Raw genomic sequence first — 21832 nt, 5'->3', positions numbered from 1 at the left:
ACCACTCCTAAGCCTTGCAGCCTGCGCTGGAGAGAATGAAGGGGATAAAGAAATAATTTCAATTGAATTTTGTATGTGTACCTTAAAACAATGTGTGGTGGTCTTCTGTGCTGCTCCAAAGGATATCTGAATTGACCTGTATTATTGTGTGAATAAAATACAGCCCACTGATTAAAAAGTATTATTTTTTACTTTGAATTAGTGCAACGTCTTTCATAGAGTGGGAAACATAATCTTTTTTTCACGATCAGATGATAATGTGCTCCCTCTTTCTCATTTCAAGGCTCTTCCACCTCCACAGGGCAAACACCTGGCACCAGGAGCTTGGGCATGAGGACCAACCTAATGCAAGCAAACAAAAACAGTTCTGAGAGGAGCTGATGGGAGACCTGCTAGATAAAATGAATGCCAAAGTTCCAGAAGGACCAAAGGAAGTATGAAAAAGACAAGGACCTAAGAAAGGTGGAGAGAGGCAGAGGCTGCTCAGTGTGAGAAGAAATTGGTGGACAGGTTTGTTCAGTGTCACTGCAGGTTGAGGAAGAAAGAGCACAATAGAAGGAGTTGTTTGAGTGATTACTTGTGCTCATGGCTACCAGACTGCACCTTTAGCACCTGCTCCTTCCTACTCCCTGAGTTCCCTCTGCACTATTGTGCCCTGAAGATCACGCAGCCTTTGGACAATTCGGGAGATGGCTGGACCACGTCAGATGCAATGATTACTAGCACATGGCATGGACAAATGTACCCTGTGCATTCATCTACTCCAGTCCAGTCAAGGGCCCCATGTTCAAAATGCACCAAAAAGGCCAGAGGGAGAAGGGATATCTAGGAAATAACTGGACATGCCATTAGGGAACATGGACCTTGGAATGTTTTGGCACTGAGTTTATTTATTGTGCAGTATGTTTTGATGTCATCTGGTCTGCCTTTCTAGTTCTTGCATTATTTTACATGCCAAAGTGTTGAATTTGCACACAAGTCTATAATAGCAGGGTTTATTATATGTAATGTTCAGTGTCACAGATTTTAATAAATCACATGCCTATTCTCAGTAACTTTCATAATAAAAAGTTTACGAACTGTCATCATAGAACTTATAAACTCAGTTGCAGTACATGGCTGGTTTTGATAAAATGCAGAACACACCTCCATACACTTCATGGAAGTGTTTACAGAATTTACAGTCCATAATCCCAACATATTTAATAAACATCCCATAGCTGCCCCCAATAACTCCCAATAACATTTCATGTTCTTTCATGTATGGGACAGTACAGACCCATTATATGGGTGCACAAAGCATTCCTAACTTCCATTGCTGTATGTAATAGTTCAAAAATTTAGCACTGTCTTGAGTCTGTTTTGATGAAAAGATTCCCCCTTTTCCTCACAGACATTGTGCAGAACACAGAAGGCCATATTTCTGTGGCCTCTATTGATGACACTGGCGTCCAAATGGCTTTGAGGGCAGCACCAATGTGAGTTTTCAATCTGCCAAATGTACATTACATCAGCTACTGAGTGTGTAGTTGAATCTTCTTTTGCCAGGTCCTCTGAAATCAGGTTATGGTTTCATAAGCAATATCAGGGTGAGCAGGGTCTCCTAGAATAGCAGTAATTCTTGTGGGAATAATGTGCCAGCTTGTCTATGAAGGTAAAGTCATGATCTCTGGAACGCTCTAACATGGGATGCACTGGAAGGGTGCATGGCATCAGTGCCCATGAATCTACCCCTGTGGGGATAACCAGGGAGTGTATAATGAACAAGTAGTACCCTTTGTAGTTTGTGCTCCTTACAGAGGGCAAACTAGAGGCATATGAGTCACATTAATGGTCCTGGTGTGGTTTGGAAATCCCATTCTCAAGTCAGCAATAATTTCAGGAACATTTGTAATAGCCACCACTTTTTGGGTACATCACAATCCAGCTCACCTCACAAACCTGCCACAAACCCCACAGTTGATTTGCCAACTCCTACTGGTTTTTGACTAACCAGTTTGAAGACTGGGGTAGCCATCTTCCAGATGGCCATGGTGACCTGCTTCTGGACCAGCATGGTCTACCTCTGTGGTGGTCTGGTGCTGGCATAAACTAATCACAAACCTCAAGGAACATCTGCTTCTTATCATGAAAATTGTGAACCTACTACTGGTCATCCCAGGTCTGCATGATGATAGGATCCCACTGTTATCCGGGGTTCTTTTAACCCAAAGCTCTTGGTAACTTTTATTCTGTGAGAGGTGGTTTCAGGAAATAAATCAGGGGAGACATGGCCGTCCGACTGATAGATGGCTTGCGCAAACAGGACAACATGAGTGATTTCACTTAAAGCTAAACTTTAAAAAAAAAAAAAAAAAAGAAAAGGAGTACTTGTGGCACCTTAGAGACTAACCAGTTAATTTGGAAAGGAAGATGATGTCTGTCTGTATCTGTACAAGTTTTTTCATGCAGTTGATAGATTTCCACTCCATGCGGCTAAATGCAGTGCCTTGCATAATGACAGGTTTCAGAGTAACAGCCGTGTTAGTCTGTATTCGTAAAAAGAAAAGGAGTACTTGTCTCAAGCACTTATACATGCCTGCAACAGGTTAGTAGAACACCCCCAACCCTTGATAATTACCGAAGCTGAGTGTGGCTCTCGAGTGGCACAGCGGCAGCCTTCCAGTCACCAAATATTCTGTCTACCGGTGGGGACCACAAGATGTATCCAGAGGGAGAGTCCAGTTCTGAAGAGTCCAACTATCTCAAACTTTTCACCTTATTTATAAATTAGTAACACAATGACATGTCCCCTAAAGAAAACTTTGCTTAGCAGCAGTTTCAATGGTCAAGCAAGAGGTTTCCTTCTGATTATTGATTAACCAGGTGTGGGTTTTTCCCAGAGTTTGTAGCCTTGAGGTCCTAATAGACATTCCTGAGGGCACATCCTGCTCTTCTAAAATGCATGTGTCATAAATATAAAGGGAAGGGTAACAACCTTCCTGTATACAGTACTATAAAATCCCTCCTGGCCAAAAACACAATATCCTTTTACCTGTAAAGGGTTAAGAAGCTCAGGTAACCTGGCTGGCACCTGACCAAAAGGACCAATAAGGGGACAAGATACTTTCAAATCTGGGTGGTTGGGGAGGAAGGCTTTTGTCTATCTGTTCTGTGTGCTTGCCAGAGAGAGATCAAGAAAGCAAGCAATCCAACTCCATTAGAATTAGTAAGTACTAGCAAGGAAATGCATTAGTTTACTTCTGTTTTGGCTTGTGATTTTTCTCTGTGCTGAAAGAAAGGGGTATTCTTGGTTTTCTTTTGTAACTTTAAAGTTTTTGCCCAGAGGGAAATCCTCTGTGTTTTAAATCTGATTGCCCTGTGAGATTAGCTTCCCTTCTAATTTTACAGAGGTGCTTCTTTTATCTTTTTTTCTTTCTAAATAAGTTCTGTTTCTTTTAAGAGCCTGACTGATTTCTCTATGGTCCTAAGACCGTGGGCTTTGGGTCTGTGATCACTTTGTAACCAATTGGTTAGGATATTATTCTTGAGCCTCCCCAGGAAAGGAGGTATAAGGGCTTGGGGGATATTTTGGGGGGATAGGAACTCCAAGTGGTCCTTTCCCTGATTCTTTGTTAAATCACTTGGTGGTGGCAGCATACCCTCCAAGGGCAAAGAGTTTGTGCCTTGGGGAAGTTTTACCCTAAGCTGCTAGAAATAAGCTTAGGGGGTCTTTTATGAGGGTCCCACCTCTGTACCCTAGAGTTCAGAGTGGGGAGGGAACCCTGACAGCATGTATCATCAACTTCAACACGCTTCTTATCAGGAAGGACGTGAGGTCAAGCTGCCCTTTCTGTGGCACCCAAAACCCCCTCCCCAAGCTGCCTGGTTAAACTGAGGCTGCTGCATGGCCAATTTACGGCCTGCTGACTTGGCTGCTTTTAACAATAAGCAATAGTGGTTTCAGGCACTTCAGTGGTTTGCTGAAATCTCCCCATACACTACCACACTGTGCTTGTGGCCCTGCTCCATAAGCACTAGCCTTCATCGGGAGAGTCTGCTGCTCAGGCAACAGGCCTGAGCAGCATCAGCTGGCTTATAGCCAGCATGATATCCCCCTTGGAGGGGTGCTTTTGGCAATTCAAAAGTGCCACCAAAATGTCCCCCAGCATCTTGTAGATGCTCCACCTGTTTCCCGAAATAGGACTGGCAGCATGAGATAGTAATGTTCTCCCACTAGGTCGGGATCCGTGTTGATGACTGTGATTACTAGGGCTGTGCAGACACAATGGTTTGGGTGAATGTGTTCATGGGCTAAAAACCCTAGACAAATTCTCCCACAACTACTATGATCTGAGCTCTAGACCATTTTCAGCCAGTGGGGGCACTAAAACCCCTGAGATATAATAGCATATGCCCACAGAAGATGAAGTTGTGACTCAGGCCTGCATAGTGCCAGTACAGTTGTGAGGCCTGGCTTTCCAATATAGTGTGGATGCTCAAGCACAGACTTGGAAACAGAGTTTTCAGGCTAAGGTACACAGACCTGGGTTTAATGTGCCATGTAGACATATCCAGAAATACTTATCTGTACAGACCAGTTGAATGATTTTTCAAATGTTTATTAAAATTAAAATTAAAACTGTCATTTATTTACCATCAGATAGCAGAATATGCTGTTAAGTGATTCCATAACAGTGGAAATACATCTGGGTTCATGCTTGACATTCCTTCTTTATCATGATATCAGAGCATATTAATTGTCCCCATTGTAAATATTTATGGTTGTAGACAAGATGCCACAGAAATGGTTTGTGAATATTATCACTGCAGTACAGATGTGTAACTCATTCTTCCAGAAAATCCCATGGTGCTGGAACATAACACAACATAATCAATAGCAAGTTGTCATTTTGATGGGAAAAGCTCTTCATAGTCCAATTTTAGTGACTATTTCATCAAGCTACCTTTCACATACAATAGTCTACAACAGAGCCAGAAAGTCTCACCTATATACCATCATTTCAGCCACTGTGATTTTAATCCCCCCCCATAGATTCTATAATCTCTCAAATATAGAGACTGACTGACCAATAATTTAAGCAGGAAATGTGTTTTGTATTACCTGTGGACATTTTCTACAATCTATAAGACCATTGAACAAAGCAATGAACATGTTATATTGAAAAAGATTTCTGAACTTACAAGCATTTGAATAAAAATCTTTCTAAATGATTAATGTTATTGCAGTGTGTATCTAAAAGGCAACAGCACTAGCAATCCATTTACCATTAATTCCCATGCAATTTGTAAAGTTATTACCTATTTGGAATATTACCTACTTTTTTCATGTACCCCATAAAAATTTATGATGTATTCCCTTCAAATGCTTGTATAAAAAAGCATGAATAACAATAAAATGTGATTTGTGAGGAGAGTAGGAGGTACATCTTCATTTTTAATTACCTTTTTCTTGTCAATGAACACTGTAAAATAGTGAGCTAAAATATCTGCTGCAGTTTAGGGATATACGTGCTGATATTGAGCATTTCATCCCTGTATCAGGGCAATGAATGAATCACAGCAGCAATACAATCAAGACATTACACTACTGTACACAGTGTGAAATGAGATCTTAGACAGAACACATAGCCATGGCCAGTGAATTATGTTGTTTAAACATATAAACTAGGCTTCGTGAGTGGGGGGGGGGGAGCAGGGGAGAGAGCAGTGTCAGCAAGTTTGCTAAAAAGCAAAATATAAGAGACACAAAAATTCTTCACGGGGAGGATAGTGCAGAATTTAGCAGTACTCTCTTTATACTATATTATCTTTAATTCATTCTAGACTTTACAGAAAATAAATGACAGAAATTAGACATGGACGATATTAAGGAACTTTAACCTGTAGATATAGCAGGAATATTTGAGCAGTTTCAACCCACCATTCTTTAACACCCCCCCGACCCCTTCCACCCAGAGGATCTGTTTATGGGATTGTTCTTTTATTTTCATTTCATAAATACAGGAAAAAGAGGATGAACATTTCACTCCAGGATCAGTTCTTCCAGGTCCTTCACTTAAAGCCTGGCCCAGCACCATCTGAAGTCTGTGGCAAAGATCCTATTGATTTGAATGGGAATAAGATTATGACCAGACTCTGCTCAAGCAAAACGCACATGGAAGTCTAAGGGAGTAAAGATGGAATAAATAGGATTCATCTTGTTGTATTCTTAACACACCAAATATCTTGCAAGCCATAAAAGACTGGGTGAACTGAAGCCATCAGTTTTTTTTATTGACGCTCTCAATTCCCTGAGTGGTAGTGCAAAAGGATACCTTTATGAGTATAATTACTGCAACTACAGTTAGCTTGGCACTTATGTCTGTTCTCTTTGGCTTTTCCATTACCGCTGTACTCAGGCTTTTGTTCTTGTTGGGTTTTTTGTTTTGTTTTTGTTTTTAACCACCTGAGGTGCTTTGAGGAGACTAGTGGAAAGCTTATTTTGAAGGTAGAATTTGCTGCCATCATCATTAGGGAAAACACCCAAACTAAAAATTATTCTTGCACATTTGCATACTAGCAAAATGGGTTGTGAGAATGAAGTAATATATTTTAAAAATTATTTTCTAGAGTATTCATTTTATTTCCTCAAAGATGTTTGTAATTAAGTGATCTAAATTAATAATTTTTTTCATTCTGCATTTTGGATGAATGAGTTACCTTAAAATTAGTTCTGTTAAAATGCAAGGTAGACAACAAGTCTCACCTGCCACAGGAAACACAGGGAGAAAGGTTGTCGTAGAATTTTCCAAGCCCCAACACACTGAAAGGCATTTACAGTCTAAGACAATGGTGGAGCTCCCAGTGATTTAGGGCCAAATTGTGACCTGCTATACAGAAAGTATTCCCACTGCTCCTTATTTGAGCCACACAGAGCACAAGGGATAAGCTATACTCTCAGAGCTGCTACCCCCTGTCTGGCACAGATGGGAGGGGAGTGGATAGGCAGAAGTGGAGTCAGAGGAGACTTAACTTCTTCAGTGTGCCACCCAGCACAGCCATTTGCACAGATGGGGGAGGAAAGTGATATGCTCCAGGTATTGGGAAGATTATGTCTCCCCTTGGTCTAAGTGGGGAACCAGGGACCAGACTGTGCCTCTCTCTGAGTCAGACCAGTCTAATCCCTTGCCTTCCACTGTGGCAGTGCAACTATGTCCTACCCTATTCAGGTCTTGTGGCAAAGTCCATAATCTAGAGCTTAACAGTGAGAGATCAGGTCCTGAACATTATACCTTAAATTGCCCCCAGTAATTAAGCAGAAGTCAGTGGACAGCTTGGAGCACTGATTTAATGTGCTTCCAGCAAAAACCACCCTTTAGCAGTTTGCACCAAATGAAGATTTTGAACTGTCTCAAGATGTTGCCCATGTAGAGAACATGCAGTCTAAAGGTGTTGAAAGGAATGGATCACCACAGCAAGGTCCATGTCCTAAAGAAGAGGGCACAGTTTCCTGAGATTTTCATTTTACATAGAGAAAACAGTAATAGCCAGGTTGGCATAAATGTCAAGAAATCCCTTACCATTTAGAATCAATTAATGAAACCCAAACTTATGCAGATCTTTGTTTTCCTCTTAAATGCTGCAACATATTGCCAATTATTTTTAAATGTATTATTTAGATAGAGGCTTTTTGTACCATTGGAATTAAATACCCTCAGAAAAATAAAGATGTCACAAGTGATTAATAGAGGTTTACTTTTTAAAAAATGTTATGTGTCTTACCAATTTAGCTCAAATCATGTGTGCTTAGATGGATTCCCACCAGCAATGCATGGAGAGTTTTTTCAACAGTTCTTGGATTTTTGTCATGACACAGTATCTAGTAATGATAGCTTGAAGGTAATTTTCTGCATATGATAATTTAATGAGAACTGTGAAAGTAGTACCTCAATTGACTCAAGTATTATCTTTACAAAACTGCTGATCACTATTTTATTGGAGATATATTGAACTACTGTGTATAGTATTTACTGGACCTCAGTGCCTATGTTTTCTTTTGTTTGTTTTTGCTTTTCATGAAAGTATGGCATGTAATGAGTGTGACTTCTGGAGGTAAAATACAATATCATCTCAGAAGCCCAACAGGTGCCTTCCAATCAATGTACATGAATTATTTCCTATGAAGGTGTGTGTGAGCGCTTTTAGGGGAATTGTGCAATGTGGAAATAGAGAAAGGAACAGATGACAAAGGAAGATCAATGGACAATAAAGCTCTTAGGCACTGCAAGATTGACAGTTCTAGTTTATATGTTAGAAAGGAAAATAATAAAATACACCTGACACTTAAATCAGTGGCACCATCAGTTATGAAATAATTTGCTCTATAGCCTTGTTAAAATTATTTGGAGACATATTACTTTATGGACTAACTGTGTGATAAACTTAACTAGTTGACTCACTAATCCTTGTAAATGCTGGCATTCCTCTATTGGGAAATTTCTAAATAATTAGCTTGTAGAATACATGAGTTCCCCACCATCAAATCATACTGTATGCAGCTCAGTCCCTCAAGCTAATGGGAGAGCTCCATCAGAAATGGGACTTTTGAATAAAGGAATATTAATGTGAATCATTTCATTGGAAAGATCATTAAAATCCAGAGCTAAAAGCAAATCTATTTAAAGTATATTTTATGAGTGTGACTGGTGAATACATAACTAGTTGGATGACCATGAGAAGAAAATGTATTTTTGCAGAGAAACAGCTAAGTTAAGAACAAAAGTAATATCTCTCCAACAGAGTTCCAGTCTGCTGGATGGACTTTAATAACGAAACATTATTCACTGAAAGTCAACAGCAAAAGGTCAAGATCTTAATTTAAAATCAAGAGAGACTGGTATTAGTCCAGTGGTTCTCAAACGTTTTTACTGGTAACCCCTTTCACATAGCAAGCTTCTGAGTGCGACCCCCACTTTATATATAAAAAAGTGTTTTTAATTTATCTACCACCACTATTTATGCTGGAGGCAAAACGGGGTTTGTGGTGGAGGCTGACAGCTCACAACCCCCCATGTAATAACCTTGTGACCCCTAATGGATCCTGACTCCCAGTTTGAGAACCCCTGAATTAGTCACTCTGCAGAGCTAGCCATTAAAAAGTCAATACTTACTGAGTTATCATACTCTGGAGTCTAGTATGCCTTGTCTAGTATGCCTCTGTTTTTGTGGTAGTGAAGAGTCATCTTGCCCCAGTAGATTCTTCTGAACAGCACAGCTGCTATACCAGCTCTCACAAGGATGTACCCTATTTTCCCCTCCTTTCGGGCCAGATGCCCTGCCTTCTCCCTACTGCCTTTGGGAAGGCTACTGCTGCATAGCTGAAAACAAGGGGGATATGCTTCTAGCCTCTCTTCAGGGTATGGGCACAATCTGTCCCTCTGGTATCTGACCTATTTCTCTCTATTTGGAAAAGGAAATACTACAATACAGTACTATGAAAAAATGGCAACCATCACATTGTATAAAATAAAATGGTTCAGATGAAATGTGGAGCAGGTAGGTCAATTAAATGGGCCCTTTAAAGACCACTGACTGGAAAAGTTAAACCAAGCTGGGGGGCTGTTGATATATGAAACTTGCATAATTCCATACTTTTGTTTTCTGTTCTAGTAGTTGACAAGGTAACAAAAGTCAAAAAGGTAGGCTGCCATTAAGGTCCTTTGACTTGGTAGAGTCCCTTTTTATGAAATATCTAAATATAAAGATCAATAGGCTTAGTTCTTTGCAGTGCTGCAAAAGAACAAAATAAAAGAGAAATACAATGACCCTAAGTTCTGGTCCAAGATATAAAACAGAGCCAGAAGTTCACCAGCAGCAGTAGGAGTCAATAGGGATACAAATTGTTAAGCAATATCCTAACTGTCAAAATGTCATAAGCAGAGTACATTCATCAGGGATAAAAACACACAGCAAAACATATAAAACTAAACCAGTGTCCTACCCATCAGTCCTATTGTGACACTTGGAGGCTCTAATCTTTCCAAGTAGGGTTGGGTCCTCCCTTTGACAAAAGGTCATAGCAGTTTGCTGAATCAAAAAGAGGGCTCCTGAGTCTGTATAAACTCAGCCTTTTACCCCCAACGCCTTTGTTTCCCAGTAAAACCAGTCACTGCTCCTTTTTCCCCAGGGGGCTCAAGTTTCAAAGGGCTGGGTATTTGTATAACCTGCTTTGGAACTTTGCATTAATTGACCCCTACTGATTCTGGATTCCATAAGGAATCCTTCCCCTAAGTGAGTCAGGAGAACACTTATTTTTGTCTGTGAATAATCTAAGGGCTCTCATCATCTGGCCTATCTCAGTATAATGGTCTTTGAAGTTTTCATACTTTCGAGACCTGGCTCAAATATACAGATAACTTTATGTTAAATATAATAGTCTCAGGTTCATCCTACTTTTTGTTTACTGAAGAATCTGCCAAGAACCATTTTGGTAACAATTTTGTTACAAGTTTGTATTAAAAAAATCATGAAAAAATATGAAAGTCAAGTTTGGGGTAAAACTTTTCATGTTCAAAAAAGGGTATTTGTGGATGAAAAGAACTTTTAATTGAAACACTTTTGCTGAGTTCTCATTCTGACTGCTTGTGGGGGTAAACTATACTTTGCTTTCTGAACCTACCAAAACAAAAAAATCTGGGTAGATGTGGCATTAAGATTATAAATAGTTTGACCTGACCATTTCCCCCACCCCCACCTCTGAGGAAAAATCTTTTGGGGAAAGAGCAGAGGGGACAGAAAATCCTGTGGTGAATGTCTTGCTGAATCTTCCAGGCACATACTCTGATGTAGAAAGAAAAGGAGTACTTGTGGCACCTTAGAGACTAACAAATTTATTAGAGCATAAGCTTTCGTGAGCTACAGCTCATTTCATCGGATGTAGCTCACGAAAGCTTATGTTCTAATAAATTTGTTAGTCTCTAAGGTGCCACAAGTACTCCATTTCTTTTTACGGATACAGACTAACACGGCTGCTACTCTGATGTAAAAGTGATCTTTGGCGCATAGAGTGGCCAGGGTCAAAGCCTTCAAACTTACATATCCTCTGTATTCATGGAAAAGGAAAGCCTAAAGACCACTGAGTCAGAAAGGTTCTCAGGGAGATTTCACTTTTCCACATGGCCCTTCCCACCAGACAGCACTCTGTAAAGGAGCCACACTGCCGTTGGCTAACTTCCATGTTACTATATAGCATTTCTCTTCTATCACGTCTGCAAGGCACCTATTATGCCAGCTTTGTGCCACTGATGACTTTACATTTGCTTTGTCCTCTCACAGTAATGGAAAGAAAACATAATGGGGATAAGTCTCTGGTCCAGCATTTCACATGGTAAAATCCCCCATAATCAATGTAAAATACCCACAATCAAGTACCAGAGAAAGTAGAAAAGTAATCAACCTAAAAATCTTAAGCCATCAAACTATTCTTTTTAATGCAGAGAGAAATCTAGGAAGACTCAAAATATGTGTCAACACAGACTTTCACTAAATGCTAGAAAAAAATTTATCCATACCCACTAATTTGTAAATAGGCAAAAATGATTGTTTTTTGCTGATTATTTTGCCTTTTAAAAATAATTGAGAGAGACTTCACATCTTGATGTAAATCACATCACGAAAATACCAGGATTAAAATTAAAAAGTAACGTTTAGATCACATTCCTTTAATCCTTCAAATAATGGACAATCTTATCCTAAAAGGAGCAGATAGACAGGTTATGTTCAAATTGAACTTCATTTGAGGGAACTGCACTATAAATGCTGTACTTCAGCCCCCACGCAATTTTTTTTTCTAATTTCTTCTTTACTCCATCAATCTATTATTATGGCTGCACCCACTTACTTTCTATTAGTGCAATGTTGAATTGAGCTTTAATTTGGGACAGTCTTGAAAATAGAAGAAAATTCGGCTGAACATTTTTTTAAAATGAATTATTTTTTCCATAGATGATAAAAATAATCAAAGCAGCCCAGATTTTTTTCATGTGTTTGTAATTGAAGAAAGCTTTGCTTCCTTATGAAAAAGTTAATTTAGGACAAGGTTCTTCCAGTCTTCTATTGATTAGTACTTACTCCATGAATAGTCTCTTTGAGATAAACCATGTGGTTTTCTTTCCTGCTGTTGAGGTCAGTGGGATTACTTATGAAGTAAAATATTACTCAGTGAGGAGAGGTCTCAAAACTGGACCTGACTGCAGTTCTTTCTTAGGCAGAACTCCCACTCAGGTCAGCTGAGTTTTGCTTGAATAAGAACTGTAGGATTTTCTTTGATCCTTTGTTCTCACAGCATTTAAATTCTTGTCTGAAGTAGAAGTATGGTTTCTGAAGCTGAGCACACAACTATATAATTTACCAAGACGGAAGCTGGTGATGATGTCACTCTCACTGTTTTACATATGCATATGGAACAGTCTAAAAAATTATAAACTGAATGTAAAGAAGGTAAAACCTACTTGGATTTCTAAAGTGATTTAGAGAAGGCATTTGCTATATTAAGAAAAATTAAATTAATTGTATGCTGGAAAAGTCTCCAATTTAAAACAAAATACACTAATGAGAACAACTCAAGCATTTTTGTTTTAAAAGCCTTCTGCTAATGAATGCACTTGAGGTAAGCATTGTGGTCTCTGCTGAACTCTGTGCAGATAACGGCATAAATAAAAACCTCTCTTTGGTACAACTGTCAGTATTTGCTTAGATGAGTATGGGGACTCAATTACATTATCCAGGTAAAATACGGTCTTTTCAGGTCAGGACTGAAGTGCAGCAGTGTAGTGCAAGGCATAGTTACTAGTAGAGCAAAGAAAGGCTTTTTGCCCCCAGTATCTCCCTACTAAAAGAAAATTATTGTGGAGTTTTCAAAACTGTCATTAACAAGAAAGGAAGATGTAAATGGATGGAACAGAAACCCATTGTTATTTAAGCATACAGAACATTTTCCTTCAAATGTATAGAAGTTAACAAACTAATTTCTTATCTGTTCCTGCATCTGTTTGGAATTGTCAGTGTGGGTTCAAGTGGCAGTTTAGATGTCTAGTCTGGTTAGAAAATTTTAGATGAAGGTCTGTTTTTGCCAAAATCGTTTGTGTCATTTTTAGCTTATATGCTCTATCCCATTGTTCTGCTCCCTTTAGGTAATTAAACTCAATTTTAGATAGCATTAGAGCTAAATTATGTTAGTAATTATAGTACAATGATAGAACCCCAGGCTATTGATTCTGGTGATATTTGTACTTATCTTTTATTCACTGCACTGTTTGAAAATGATTTATTACTGCCTCAGGCCATAGTTAGTAAAATGAAAGCTCTGAACTGAGAATATCCATTAATACCCTTTGGGGATCCGAAAGGCTCTGTCTTCTATCTTTGTCCAAAGATCACAAGTTACATGTGTGAGTGAATGTAATGGGAAAGGCTTTTCAACTTCATTTTTAACAAATAGCTTAGGTGTCATTAAATTATTTTCAGACCCCATCTGCGCAAAAACAAAATCAGAGTGCAGAATGAAAAACAGGAGAGCTATTCAGAATGATCAGTAGAAGTTCTTATAATTGTATTCAATTTGTGCACGCAAGGCCAGAGTTTCTTGTCTTCTCTACAGTAGTTTGTTTGTTTCTTGTGATCCCGGCAAATATTCAAGCCTAGTAATGTTCATCCCACCAAAAAGTGTGATACATTTTAACTCTCATATTAAGAGGATCAGTCTGAGAAGTTTGTTTCGCATACTATCTTCTACTGCTTAGATAAGGAAATATATTGTACTGGTAAACAATTGTTTCTTTAGTAAAATTAATAACAGAATATGTACTCCAAGTGGGTAAACAGGTATTAATGGGCAAGTAGGGACAAATTTTGCTAAGACTAAACCTCAGTTAAACTCATGCTCTTCAGACAGGAATATTCTTCTACTGTAGCTGAAGAAGGCAGAAAAATAAATTTCAATAAATATTTGGAAGACATCAAATCAGGGGTTTTTTTCAACCCAAATTGAAATATAAGTGCTCTGATCTCTCATTTAGGCTATATATTCAAATCAAACATTATCTTATTCAGGAGAAAAATAAGAATGTACTGACTAGAGAATTGTCAACAATAGAAACCTTTATTAAAAATAACTGGAGTGCAAAGGGACTGCAATCTGCTATTTACAGAGCACTGAGCAGCAGGCATATAGAAAATAAAAGAAATGAAAACATGAAAAAGTCCTAGATAAATAGATTCAACTCAAAGACTAGAGACATATTTGGAAAACCAATAGAAACCCGTCTTGCTAGGGGCTGAGCACATACATGGAGATAAGAGTCAAGGGTGCTCAGCACCTCAGAGAATTAGGGAGAATTACTTCAAGTTACTGCACCACTGTTACTTATTATTGATTATTGTATCAATCAATATAAACCATAGCATGCAAAGTTGTTTTCTGAACCTATCAAAAGACACAGGTTGGTCCACAAAGAGCTTACAGTCCATAAAAGATGACAGACAGACAAAGTGGATGTTGTGTTAGTTCAAACTATTAAAAAAACAAAACAAAACTGTAAATGAGTGCTTTTTTGGAGGAGGGGAAGGAAAGGAAAATTTGAAAGAGAAAAATAATGAGGAGAAGGATGAATAGAAGGGAAGAAAGGGAAGGAGGATACTCAAAGAGGGAAGGACGAGAACCTCATGCAGAACGGGGTGGCAGTTGCAGGAAAGAGTAAACAACCAATCAGCATAATTGAAAAGTGAGAAGAGTTCATGTGTGATCATTCTAATTGCATCTAGAGCTCTGAAGGCCCAGCAGATGCTGCAGCTGGTTTGCTCTCTTGAGGATCTAGAGGAAATGTAATGTCACTCCCAAGCTGCTCCTGCTGTTCCTGGACTATCATGGATTAGAAAGTGAGAGGAGGCCACTGGTACTTGACATCCCTGCTCTTATGTTGGGTCAAGGTCAGAGCTACCAATTCCAGAGGGAATATGGAATTGCTTCATGTCTTAGAAGGGGAGAGACTTGCTTCATGTCTTAGAAGTGGAGAGACTTGCTTCATGTCTTAGAAGGGGTTTCAGAAACTCCCAGTGACCTTAATGGTGCAATATTAAGATGTTCGCTGGTACAAAAGATGTCTGTATATATGTAAATAGTAATTTCTGTGTTTGTCCTGTGAGGTTCTTTTACATAGAGCTCTTATGCGTACCTTTAAATTGTTGATCAATACATTTTAGATGAGCTGAGAAAGAAGATTAGAGATGCACTTAAAAAAAGAGACATGCACATTCATAACTGCTTTATAATTAAAAATGGCTCCATGAGTTTTGTCCAAGTTTTCAATATTAGTCTCTTTGGTATGAGGCTACGTGTGAGAAATTTTAACCCAAAATAATGTGTTTGTGAAAGGTAGAAAAAGATTTAAAATATTGATTAGAATGGAATGGCCAGGGTAACATTTTACAGTGAGAGTAATTAACAATTAGAACAATTTTCAAAGAGTGATGCTGGATTTCACTGGAAATTTTTAAATTAAGATTGGATGATTTTCTGACAGATATGCTCTAGGAATTTTGAGGGGAGGGAGTTTTATGGCGTTTGTTATTCAAGAGGTCAGTCCAGATGATCACAGTGATCCCTCCTGGCCTTGGAATATATGACACTACAGTGTAGCTATGATAAATATATTGATAAGTTACAGATATACCAGAGTAGTTAGTATATTTGAGGTCTGATAATCATTTGCATAAATCCCTTCATGCCACTCTGGCAGTGTAAAGGGGATGCCACAATGATGTAATGGAGTTAGAATATAAATGAGAATTAGGCTTTTATTGTTTTGTTACATTTTGCAACAAAATTCAGATTCTGTTATTATGTTTAATTTCTTAACTGAACACAAATTAAAAAATCTGGCTCCAGTTTTTAAATGCCACTAATATGGGATATGTGAAGACATTCTAATACTCTGATTTCACTTCTTTGCAATAAATAAGTATGAAGAGGATGACTGAATTATTGCAGCGAGTAAAATTAAGTGATGTCAGTTGAGAATGAGTGAAAATGCCACTGCCAACTGAAAATCAACACATTGAAAAACTATTAGAACTGAGGCTCTAGCATAATTACACAAAGCCGTAGGCAGAGTTGATCTCATTTATGAGAAGATGCTTGTTGCACCAGAAGAGTAGTGTAATATCAGCTCCTTTTGTAATATGTCCAGCAGGTCTTTAAATGATACCAGTGAAATGTGTTTAACTTTTTAAATGATGGAAAATTCACTTTATCAAAAATTTAATGCAATCTACTATATATTGTTGTCAATCATTAATTCTAAACTCAGTACCCTTTCCCATCTTGAGACAGTTATGGAGTGCATTAGGTGTCATATTTTATCAATGGTTTTATTAGACAGCATTGTTACTAGATGTTGAATGAGACACAGAAGTTCTCCACTGCACACTTTTTAATTCTTTCAGAAATTCCTATCCTGATTCAGTTCTGACCCTGGGAACCCCTCAGTGCCAACAGGCAGAGGACCACCCTCATGATGCAACTCACATCAAGCCTGACAGACTCATTCCCCAGCACACTGATAATATATATTTCAAAACTGTCATGTAAGGTATTGTATGTAAACTGGTGACATGCTGGTCCTGAAAATCATTTTGTGATATACATACACATTGCGTACAAAGCCTTATAGATGGATGCTGGATATATGTACTTAAAATGTTTGAGAGACAGAGCTTACAACCTAGCACGCCCTAGACAAAGAAATGTGTGTTTATCCATCTGGGTCAAGCTTTGTAAGCCATAGGACAATCCAAGTACATTTACATATAAAGTAAACAAAACCATTAAGCTAAACAAGCAAAGGATAATTGAATAACCATGCTGGGGGACAGAATCTGTTACCCCAGGGAACCTTCCTGGATCTTTCGGCAGGGGCAATGTATTTTGAGTAATAACAGGGAGCAAAAAGATCTTTTTTTGTTAATCTTTCTCAAAGAGATATAGGATACAACACCCTTCAAACATGTGAAAGTTGGATCCTCAGTTTGAAAGTCTGTGGATGCTGGTAACTTACTGTAAGTAAGAAAACAGCTTAGGCAAACAATGTAATGTGCTAAGATTAAGTTTTAGTCACTAGAAAGTATTTTTGTTTTATTTTATTTGTAACCAGACCTGTCTCTTTTTCTCTTGCTTAGTATCACTTAAATCTCCGGTCTCCATTATTCTTGTTTTATTATAAAGCTATCTCACTGCTGTGTATTAAAGTGAAGCATGAGGCTTTAACTAATTGAACAGGCTGATGTGTGCTCTCTCTCTTTGGAGGCAGCAAACTTAACAATTTCTGTGAGTGTTCAGTGAAAGGGACTGGACAATGCAGGGAGACCTCTCTGGGGAACTGGGGTTCATTGATTGTTAACTGCAAGGCAAGGCTTAGACTGGCAGAGTCTTGAAGAGTTTGCTGGCAAGGCTGGGAACTGACACTCACAGTTTAGCAGAAGCAAAGCTCTCACTCTTGCTAAGGCAGAGCAGTAACACAGTGGCTCACTGTGGGTGTCATGAGCAAAATGTCACAACAGTACCCCTGCGTCAGTATATAAACGGATGGGTAGTAGGCCCAGTCTGGAGATGCATTCATCTGAATGTGTTCTGCTTTTTAAGGTTAAAAACCATGATACAGTATCATTATGCATTATTGTCAATTAAAGATACAAACATTCAGGAATAAATCCTGGTCACATTCGTCATGAAAACTATGATCTCATTCAATGTAATTGGAATATAGTTGACATGATTAAAGTGAGTAGGATTTGTAGTATTGCATAAAAGCAAAAGTGGAGAAATTACCAATCAAAGTAACTATAATATGGATTGCATCTAGTATTGGTAACTCAATTCAGAATAATCAGTTATTTACCCAAAAGTAATCTCTCCATTGATCTAAGAGAAGGAGAAAGCAGTCGTTAGCTTATTTACTGGGCAGGCAGAAGTGTGGAGACTTTGGTAAGGAAGAAGGCAGCATAAACACAAGAAAACATTCAAAACAGTTCAACAAAAATAGTCAAAGATAGTTTAGTCTTCTCAAGCCTTTTGTCAGCATAGTTGTACATTTGCTCTTTGCTGCCTTCTTGTTCCAGGCAAAGATTAGGGTGACTGCACATTTAAGGTCACAGGAACTTTAACACCAACCACTAACAAACAGATCAGAAATTAAGCAGTTATTTTTCACAGAAACGCACGCATTAGCATTTACTTTTAGATTGAAAGTGATGACCTAATTTTTTGTGACAAGCCAGACAATATACTTTGGTTATTTCTGAGGGCTGTGCTAGATATGAGCAGAATTAAATATATCCAGGAGTTGTAATGAAGCCTGATGGGAGCAATATATTCTTGTGTTACAACACACTATTCCTAGAGCTAGCCTTTTGGCTTACATCTATCTGTATTAGAAGATATTTAATTAGTGTTCTATCATGTTGAATGAGTTAGCAATTTTTTTCATAGTAACAAAACTATGTGGATATTAATCTTACTAAATTAACTACTAATGTTAAGCATGTCCGTAAGTGCTTTTCGGGATCATAGATTAAATCCAAATTGAACAAATGATTTTATGGGAGCACCTAAAAAGCAAAGTATGGTAATCCAATTACAAACTTGTGGTGGCCAGATAGTGATCAGATTTTTCAGGACTTGATTCCAACAAGAGACACTGTGGGCTTTCAAATTTTATGATGATTTCTTCGAAAGACTATATAGCTAGATGTACCAGAATACTTATTTATTACCTCTGCTATTGAGAATTCTATAGGGCACGAGGCATTATTTCACCAAAAATAAATTTGTTAATAACTTATTCTCAAGGTTCCTTCCCCACTCTGAACTTTAGGGTACAGATGTGGGGACCTGCATGAAAAACCCCCTAAGCTTATTTTTACCAGCTTAGGTTAAAACTTCCCCAAGGTACAAACTTTTTACCTTTTGTCCCTGGACTTTTTTGCTGCCAGCACCAAGCGTCTAACAAATATAACAGGGAAAGAGCCCATTTGGAAACATCTTTCCCCTCAAAATCCCCCCCAAGCCCTACACCCCCTTTCCTGGGGAAGGCTTGATAAAAATCCTCACCAATTTGCATAGGTGAACACAGACCCAAACCCTTGGATCTTAAGAACAATGAAAAAGCAATTAGGTTCTTAAAAGAAGAATTTTAATTGAAGAAAAAGTAAAAGAATCACCTCTGTAAAATCAGGATGGTAAATATCTTACAGGGTAATCAGATTCAAAACATAGAGAATCCCTCTAGGCTAAACTTTAAGTTACAAAAAGTCACAAAAACAGTAATATACATTCCATTCAGCACAACTTATTTTATCAGCCATTTAAACAAAACAGAATCTAACATATATCTAACTAGATTGCTTACTGACTTTTTAAAGGAGTTCTGACCTGCATTCCTGCTCTGGTCCTGGCAAAAACAACACACAGACAGAGAGAACCCTTTGTTTCCCTCCCTCCTCCAGCTTTGAAAGTATCTTGTCTCTTCATTGGTCATTTTTGTCAGGTGCCAGAGAGGTTGTCTTAGCTTCTTAACCCTTTACAGGTGAAAGGGTTTTTCCTCTGGCCAGGAGGGATTTAAAGGTGTTTACCCTTCCCTTTATATTTATGACACTTACTATTGATAATTCATATAGCTGACTTATACTAGCAACATGTTTTTTAAGAAAATTCCCACCAATTTATTCTGCATGACTTTATTCTCTTTTGGAAGCTTTCAGGAGATATGTATGTTTTGCAATAAAACATGCAAAAATCTCTAAAAGCCCTGGACTGAGAGTTTAGAGCTCTCAAATGCATACTATGTTTGCTAAGAAATAGAATAATTCATGTGCTCATATCTTTTTCTTCAAAGGTCATATTTGTATTCTTGCTCAGCTTGTTTAAGGTTTGCCTCCTGCTTTGTAAGATTCTCTTTTTGTGTATTGGGGAGATCAAAATTCTATCTATGTTTTAAGTTCACTATTGAGCTGGAGTTATATGGGCAGCTTGGTGTGAGACTGAAGAACAACCCAGAGAGAGGAAGGATGGTCTGTTGATTACGGACAGGACTAATCAGGAGACCTGGGTACTATTCCTCCATCTACCACAGATATCCTGACTGACCATCCAGAATCCACCACCCAAAAGCAGCCACGATTAATTGTTGTGACTTTAGTCTCAGAGTAATTTGCAGTTACATCCCGTGGTAGGTTTGGAGGCATAGTACCAGGATGTCCTGATTATCATACCTGTGCTTGAACCAAAAACCCATTCATCTCTGTCAAGCCAAGTTTTGTCTCTTGTCTCTTGTCTCTGTCACAGACAAGCAAAGATTTGGAAAGTAAATCTATATATTGTAAAACAAGATTTTCTGAATCTTTATATATCAATATATAATTAAATTCATGTGTGTTTCCCCAGTATTCTAGGCACATCAGGAATTCTTAGACAAAATAAAATTGCCTTGTACATACTAAAGATTTACTCTGAATGATTTATAGACTTATGGTATATACCACAGTGCATATACACCTTGATTATTAAATACAGTAGCATCCCCTTCCTTTATTATGTCATACCTCATTAAATATTTTACAAGTACAATGAATGAGAGAAGATATTCAATAGTTCCCTGACAATTTTAAATTGATTCATATTAGGTTCAATTCCTTTCTCCAGCAATTCAGTCTTCTTCCAAAATATGATAAAATCCATGGCAAGTATCAAGAAACATTTGCAGAATTAATTTGATATCCTGGCTTAGCCATGACAAGAATTTAACAAATAGCTACTGTAGCAAACCTAAATTCCAGTAACAATTAAAAAATACATTTTTTTATCTTTTAAGTAAAATTTATTTTAATGACTATTAAAGCAAGTGTGTAGATTCTATCGAGAAAAACGCATTTTACAGTATGTTCTACTAGTGATGGTCGGTATGCACACTTGAGGCTTAGTGTGGCACTTGCAGATTTCATAGGTCTTACTGAAACACCTTTTGCTTTGCCTTATCTAAAGCAGAGTAAACTGAACGCTCATTACAGGTGCATTTCCCACACTGCTCAGTTACAAAGCAGTTTGGGAGAAATAGGAAAACAGACTGGAGCAGGTTCCTTCTCTAACTCTCTAAGCAGCCAGTATGGGTACAGAAGGGAGATGGATCTAATATTGCTTCCAACAGAGACTCAGAGAGCCACAAACTGATAATATAATGATTAGAGGTGGGCAAAAAATATTTTTGGCAAACAGTAAATTCACTGAAAAAACATTTTTTTAGACACCAAAATTAATCACGAATTAATCTGAATATGGTAAAGAATTTTGGTTGGAAAAAAAAGTGGGGGAAAACTGTTACTGAAATGGTTTGTTTCAACATTTTTTAAAAGAACCATTTTGACATTTTGTTTCAAAATGAAATTTTCAATACAAAATGTCAGTTCAAATAGACAGTCAAAATGCTTCATTCAGTCAGAACAAATTTTTGGTGGTTCTGTTTCAGTGAGAGAGAAATTCAGTTTCTGTTAGAAACAAACTTTTTTTTTTTTTTTTTTTTTACTGTTTGGTTCAGTCACTGAACTGAAAAATTCTTCTTTCAGCTCTAATAACACTATCTTGTCATTGCCTGGGAATATGTTGCCTATATTCATGTATATGTGTACGTGACATGGTGTTGTCAGTACTAGGGTAAGGTTTCCATTCTGAAGAGCTCCTGGATGAAATAGTTCCACTAAGACAATGGAAACCACAGGAGATGTGTATAGGTGTGCAGGGGAGACA

The 21832-nt window shown here is 38.0% G+C and overlaps 1 long non-coding RNA gene across 1 annotated transcript in view; it reads left to right on the top strand.

The window, feature by feature from the left end:
* The window catches only part of LOC122465690, a 60288-nt gene extending 59215 nt beyond the window's left edge, over positions 1-1073 (top strand). Inside the window, exon 3 of the long non-coding RNA XR_006290698.1 lies at positions 284-1073. This is a non-coding gene — a long non-coding RNA (uncharacterized LOC122465690). The remainder of the gene's footprint in view (positions 1-283) is intronic.
* The last annotated feature ends 20759 nt before the right edge of the window (positions 1074-21832 follow it).

The sequence above is a fragment of the Chelonia mydas genome, chromosome 4 (assembly GCF_015237465.2).
Source record: "Chelonia mydas isolate rCheMyd1 chromosome 4, rCheMyd1.pri.v2, whole genome shotgun sequence".
NCBI classification, from domain to species: domain Eukaryota; kingdom Metazoa; phylum Chordata; order Testudines; family Cheloniidae; genus Chelonia; species Chelonia mydas.
The sequence above is the reverse complement of the archived record's forward strand: the minus strand, read 5'-3'. Positions and strand labels throughout refer to the sequence as shown.